We start from the raw sequence: 7,500 nt of genomic DNA on the forward strand, positions 1-7,500 counted from the left end.
CACACACACACACACACACACACAGACACAGACACACACTCATAATCACAATATTTTTGCACCTCATTTACATATGCTCTAAATCATAAAACAATGAAACGAAAAAAAAGGAAATAAAAGAGACGTATAAGATGATGCTATACATAAAAAAAACTCATCTTTGCAATAAATATCCCAGTGATAAAACTCGCGCTTCCTTGCAAATGCATGAAAGCAATTCGAGAAATTCTGTCAATGAACCCTTTTCCGCAAAGCCTGTGAAGCTGCAGACAATATATTGCAATAACAGCGTCACTGCCGGGTGGTTCTATAGATATATCAATACATATGTAGGGTACAGTACTCAGAGGCAGCCATGTACACACACACACACACACACACACACACACACACGCTTCGGAGGAGAGGAAGGACGAGGAGGAGGAGGAGGAGGAAAGGGAGGAGGAGAGGAAGAAGAAGAGGAAGAAGAAGAAGAAGAAGAAGAAGAGGAAGAGGAAGAAGAAGAAGAAGAGTAGGAGAAGGAGAAGAAAAAGAGGAAGAAAAAGAAGAAGAGGAGGAGGAGAAGGGGCAGTAGACAGAGTAGTTAGAATAGGAGGAGGAGGAGGAGGAGGAGGAGGGGAAGGAGAAGAAGAAGAGGAAGAAGAAGAAGAGGAGGAGGAGGAGAAGGAGCAATAGGAGTAGTTGGAATAGGAGGAGGAGGAGGAGAAAAAGAGGAAGAAGAAGAAGAAGAGGAGGAGGAGAAGGAGCAGTAGACAGAGTAATTAGAATAGGAGGAGGAGGAGGAGGTGGAGGAGGGGAAGGAGAAGAAGAGGAAGAAGAAGAAGAAGAGGAGGAGGAGGAGAAGGAGCAGTAGACAATTAGAACAGGAGGAGGAAGAGGAGGAGGGGAAGGAGAAGAAGAGGAAGAAGATGAAGAGGAGGAGGAGAAGAAGCAGTAGACAGAGTAGTTAGAATAGGAGGAGGAGGAAGAGGTGGAGGGGAAGGAGAAGAAGAGGAAGAAGATGAAGGGGAGGAGGAGAAGAAGCAGTAGACAGAGTAGTTAGAATAGGAGGAGGAGGAAGAGGTGGAGGGGAAGGAGAAGAAGAGGAAGAAGATGAAGAAGAGGAGGAGGAGGAGGAGAAGGAGCAGTAGACAATTAGAATAGGAGGAGGAAGAGGAGAAGGGGAAGGAGAAGAAGAGGAAGAAGATGAAGAGGAGGAGGAGAAGAAGCAGTAGACAGAGTAGTTAGAGTAGGAGTAGTTAGAATAGGAGGAGGAGGAGGAGGAGGTGGAGGAGGGGGTGGAGAAGAAGAGGAGGAAGAAGAAGAAGAGAAGGAGGAGAAGGAGCAGTAGACAAAGTAGTTAGAGTAGGAGGAGGAGGAAGAGGTGGAGGAGGAGGAGGAGGAGGAGTAGTAGCAGTAATAGTAGCAGTTGTAATAGTAGTAGCAGTAATATTAATAGCAGCAGCAGTAGCAGTAGTAAACGAAGAAGAAAAAAGAATAAAGGCGAAAAACTAAAAAAGAAAACTTAAGGATGGTTGGGAGGAGAAAGAGGAGGAGGAGGAGGAGGAGGGGGAGGGGTATGGTGAAGTGGAGGCGGTGGACTAGGAGGAGGAAAAGGCTACATAAACATACCACACTATATTGGAGCTAAGAGTTCCCTAGCCACGCATGGATATTACTCGCGAAAGAGGATGAGAAAAATTATGGAAAAGAAAGGAAGAAGATGAAAAGGAGGAGGAATAATAACTATAACAAGAATAAGAGAAGGAAAAAGGATTGGAAGGAAGAATAAGGAAAGATAAGGAGAAAAAGAAGAATAATTTTAACGAAAAAAAAAGAGAAACGATAAGAACGAGAAGAAAACAGAAGAACAACTACAAAAATAGAGAAAGGAGTGACGATGAGTAGGAAGAAACAAATAAAGAAGAAGAAGAGGAGGAATACGAAGAAGAAGACAAACAAGCACAAGAAGAAGTGGAGGAATACGAAGAAGAAGACAAACAAAAACAAGAAGAAGAGGGAGTGAAAGATAAAGAACCACTACAAGGAATGTGATAAATGAAAGAGAATAGGTAAAAATAAAGGTTAAATTATAGAGCTCTCTATAGGTGTGAAATCTCATCAGTAAATACTAAGTATACCTTAAGAATCACAAAATAGTAAATCTTATGATTTAATACGATTTACGGATACTAAACTTAATGTAATGACAAGGTTTGTGTTAATGCACCTATTCTTATCTACTGAATTACGGTGTCTGTTTTTATCATAATAGCTTCCTCTTCCAATGAATATAGAAGAGGAAGGTCAGGGAAACTAACCTAACCTATTCTACCTAACCTAACCTATTCTACCTAACTTAACCTATTCTACCTAACCTAACCTATTCTACCTAACCTATCCACATATCACATCTCCGTTTCTATTTTCTTTTAATTTCTCTCTTTGTTAAAGAATTTTGGGATGGTAACGTAAATAGGCCTAGATATCTAGCCCACATTTCAAATATATGGATTGTCACTTGTGGAGAAAAAAGAGGAAGAAAATAATGGTGGCAATTAATTATAATCATAATAATAATAATGATAATAATCATAATAACAATAATGATAATGTTGATAGAAAACATGATAATCATTATAGTATAATGTGACAATGGTAGTAGTAGTGATAGTAATAATGATAATAACAATAATAGTAATGATAATAGTAATAATGATAGTAATAATAATATTGATAAGATAATAATAACAATATAATGATTATTATCATTAATGTTAGTAATCACTGATTTGAAATATATAACCAATATGAATATTCTTTCGTATATCCATATTAGCCATATATAATAAAAAAAGTAAATGTCAGAGTATGTTGAATGATGATTAATACAAAGTTGCATTTAAGATCACTTTGTCCTTTTGTTTTGATTTAGCAGCTCGTGGAAACGCGCTGAGATACACTACTACATGGAGCTCCGTTTGTCCTAAAAAATGAGACGTTCACTGGCTTTGGCACACGTGGAGATTCATATTCACGTGAGTTATGGTCCATAATAAATGTTTTAAGATAAAAATTCAGGCAATTGAGTTGCTTGTGGCACATATAGAAGCTTAATAATTGACACAGCAAAGACCACCATGGCGCCGATTTTGGATTTTCCTTTTGTGAACGTTTGTGTTTGATTTCGTAGTGGTAGTGTAATTGTACAAATTTGATTCAGGATTCTGAGAACGGTATTAATTCCAGCTTGTGTTGAATTTAAACGTCATTTCCAAAGAGCGGGTGATTAGCAATAGATTACGATATTTGCATTTCATCTTTTGGATTTGGTATTACGTGAGTGTAACTTTATTTGGTTATGTACACTGTATGAGGATTATGATTATTCGTTGGAACATTTGCATTTCCCCAGTGAACCCTTTGGAATAAACTGTATATATTTAACATTATTTGGTTATTCACTCTGTGTTATTATTAGTGTTGTTGTTCTTTAAGGTCTCAAAGGAATGAGTAATACAGATTGAATATTTCTACAGTTATGCTCCTGAAATTTCTTTGTAAGGATGAAAGATTCAAGGAATATATATATATATGTGTGTGTGTGTGTGTGTGTGTGTATACATATATATATATATATATATATATTATATATATATTATATACATTATATATACACACACATATATATATATATATATATATATATATATATATATATATATATATATATATATATATATGTATATATATATAGTTATACAGTATATATATTTAAGTATATGTATATATATATATGTATATATATATATATATATATATATATATATATATATATATATATATTACAACTATATAGTGCAATATACAGTACTGGGAAAATTAATAGACAATTCTGGCCATTCAACTGATTTATTCACATTTTTATTGACAGATGGAAATTTTTAGACGGTAAATATGTTTTATTGTTTTTCCTTTATACATATATCATCTCAGTATTTTGTGGGACCTCCTTTGACTCTAATAACTGCTTCAACACGTCTTGGCATGCTTCTAATGTAGTCTTGTGCTTTGTTCCTGATATCTGGATTTCTATGCCAAACCTCTATCAACCGCTGGATGAGCTGTACTCTGTTGGTACATTCAATTTTGCTGACTTCATCTTTTAAGTCTTTCCATAAACCTTCAATAGGATTCATATCTGGGCTATTTCCAGGCCCCGTCATGCATGAATATTCCGTTATTTTCAGGAAACCATTCACGAAATTGGGGTACCAGGCGTTTATTTATTATCTTAAGGTATCCGTCTTGATTCAGAGCGCCATCCACGATCTCTAAACGACCTGTACCTTGTGCAGATATGATGGACCAAACCATGACTTTGGAAGGGAACTTGACTGCAGTCTTCTGACAGTCAGGGTGGTCCTTCTCTTTTGACGTCCTCCTCACGAATTTTCGCCTATCCCTCAGTATTTCCATCATTGATTCATCAGAGAAACATACCTGGATGCAAACAAAACAAATTAATTGATTTTTTTTTCACTCAAACTTAAATTACAGCTTTATAAACCCCAGTCTTCAAGTGGGTTTCATCAAACATGAATTGGAACAAAGACATTTTTTTCAATTTAGATGCAGCATCTAGAGAAATAGTTATTCTAATTAATTTGTGTAAAAAAACAACGAATTCAGCAAAATTTAATGCATATTTACCTTTTCCCAGTCATCAGATGTCCAGTGGCTGTGTGCCTTGGTCCAAGCCAGCTTTTCTTCCTCATGGTCTCGGTTAGTCTTGGCACTCTAGTTGGCCTACAGGCACAGTAACCCAGCTTATTAAGCTTTTTTTCTAACAGCTGAGGGTGTACATTGTACATCATAGTCCACTAAGCCAGCTGCTAGTTGTCTTGACGACTTTGAACGGTCTTTTCTTACCATATCAACGAGAATTCTCCCCTGTCTTGGGGTGTTACAGGATTTCGTTCCACACTTTCCAACACGTTTTGGCTCGTAATTTTCGATATTTTCAATCTTCCTTTTCACTCTGTACACACTAGATAATGATACACCAACTTTATGAGCGATTTCTTTACAGTCGAGGGATGTTTCTTGTTGATAAATTTCGATTACTGAAAAATCAGCCTGACTCAAGTCTTTTCCTCTGCCCATGATGCTTCAACAGGTAACCCTTAATGACTTCTACGACTAATTATGGGTCAATTGATACTGAGACATTGGCACAAACACATTAGGTAATATAAACAATGATTAGTAACCGGAAACCGGAATTCCGGGAACGTGGATATGTGTGGAAATGGTTTAAGAACACAAGGCTGAGGGACGAGGTAATTTTGTGTGGAGACGAGTAACAATCCAAAAACATGATTCTTATAATTCAAAAATAATATAATCATTATATGATAAATGATTTTATGTAGATTAAAGATTTCTCTGCATTATTACAAAAAATGGGCAATGTAAGTAATATATTTGTGAAGATATAAGGTGTTAAAGATAAAAAAGTGAAGAATCCCAAAAATTGTCTATTAATTTTCCCAGTACAAATATATTAACATTAAAGGTTATACAACAAATGCATTGTTTTCCTTGTAAATTAGTATCAATAATGATTATAGTAAAGTAATATTACTAATAGCAATAAAACAACAGCAATATGATAATGATAATGGTAGAATAATCAATAATGGTAATGGTGTTAATAGAATATATCAACAATAATAATAGTAATAATGATAATAATGAGGATAATGATACTGATATTATATTTAGAATGATAATAAAACATAAGAAGAACAACGAGGAAGTAATAATAATGATAATAGTTGATGATAGTATCAGTATAATTTATTATGATGATGACAATAGTAGTGTTAATAACAATAATGAGGATGAGGATAGATATAATAATATTAATCATCATGCAGGTAATATTAATGATAATAATTACAATCATAATAATAATAGTAGAAGTTATCCATAATAACAATGATTCTGACAATGGTAATAACATAATGATAATAACAACAACAATAATAATGGTGATTTTGATGATGATAATGACATTAATTGCATTAATCATTGTTACTATATTGCTAATAGTTGTAAGAGCAGTGATAATAATGATGAAATAATGAAACTAGTAATAATGATAATGGTAAAAATTATATCGTTGATAATGATAAAAAAAAATTGATAAAATGATAATGGTGATTATAAAAGATAATGATATAGTAACGATAATGACAGTAATAATAAAGATAATGATGACAATGATAATAACGATAATGATGATAATGCTAATAACAATAATACTATTGATAGCAAATTGTAGCAACAATAATAACAACAATAATAATAATGATGATGACGATAGCATAAACCAAACCAACTTAGACAATAAATAAACAACCCCCCTCCTCTCAATCCTAAGGTAAGACCCTCCTTCCCTCCCCCCACTCAGTCTCCCTCCCTACCTCCACCCCCTCTCCCTCTCTCCCTCCCCCCCTCCCCCCCACTCAGTCTACCAAGGCAAGACAAAAGAGAGATCTTAGAAAGACGTAAGAGATTTTAGTCGTCTCCGCTAAGTGGATTGGACAAGTTGTGAAAAAAAAAAAAAAAAAAAAAAAATCGGTCTAGCGCATAAATTTCGCTTAGGGAATCCAATAGTCGTTCGGGATGGCCCTGATTCGCTCGCGTTGGTTCGGATTCGTTTGGTTTGGTTCGGATTCAGTTGTGTTGGTTCGGTTTCGTTGGTTCGGATTCGTTTGGGTTGGTTTGGATTCGTTTACGTTGGTTTGGATTCGTTCGTGTGGGTTCGGATTCGTCTATGTGAGTTCGGATTCGTTTATATGAGTTCGGATTAATTTACGTTGGTTCGGATTCAGTTGTGATGGTTCGGATTCATTCGCGTGAGTTCGGATTCATTTACGTTGGCTTGGATTTGTTCGTGTTGGTTCGGATTCTTTCACGTTGGTTCGGATTAGTTCGTGTGTGTTCGGATTCAATTACGTTGGTTTGGATTCGTTCGCGTGAGTTCGGATTCGTTCATGTTGGTTCGGAATGTTTTACGTGGATTCGGATTCGTGTACGTTGGTTTGGATTCATTCGCGTTCGGTTGGATTCGTTCGCGTTGGTTCGTTCGGATTCCTCAACTTGGCGAGCGATCGTCACTTGTCGATATTGTGGATGGAGCGTTTTACTACTGGATAGATGTTTTTTTTTTCTATTATGATTTGCTTTTTGATATCATTTCAATCATCGTCATTATCATTAATGTTAATACCATCGTCATTTGCATATTTCTATCATTATCATTATTACTGTTATTATTAGAATCAGTTTTTATTTTTGTTTTGTTTGTTGTTACTGAAAATGTCATTATTACTGTTATTAGCAGTATTTTTTCTTTGTTATTTTATTTTTTGTAACTATCATTATTATTATGATTATTATCATTACTATTATTATTATAGATAATATCATTATTATTATTATCATCATTAT

This window comes from Penaeus japonicus, unplaced genomic scaffold (assembly GCF_977035675.1).
Source record: "Penaeus japonicus unplaced genomic scaffold, GWHDUDI00000001_assembly GWHDUDI00000032, whole genome shotgun sequence".
In the NCBI taxonomy this organism is placed as follows: Eukaryota; Metazoa; Arthropoda; class Malacostraca; order Decapoda; family Penaeidae; genus Penaeus; species Penaeus japonicus.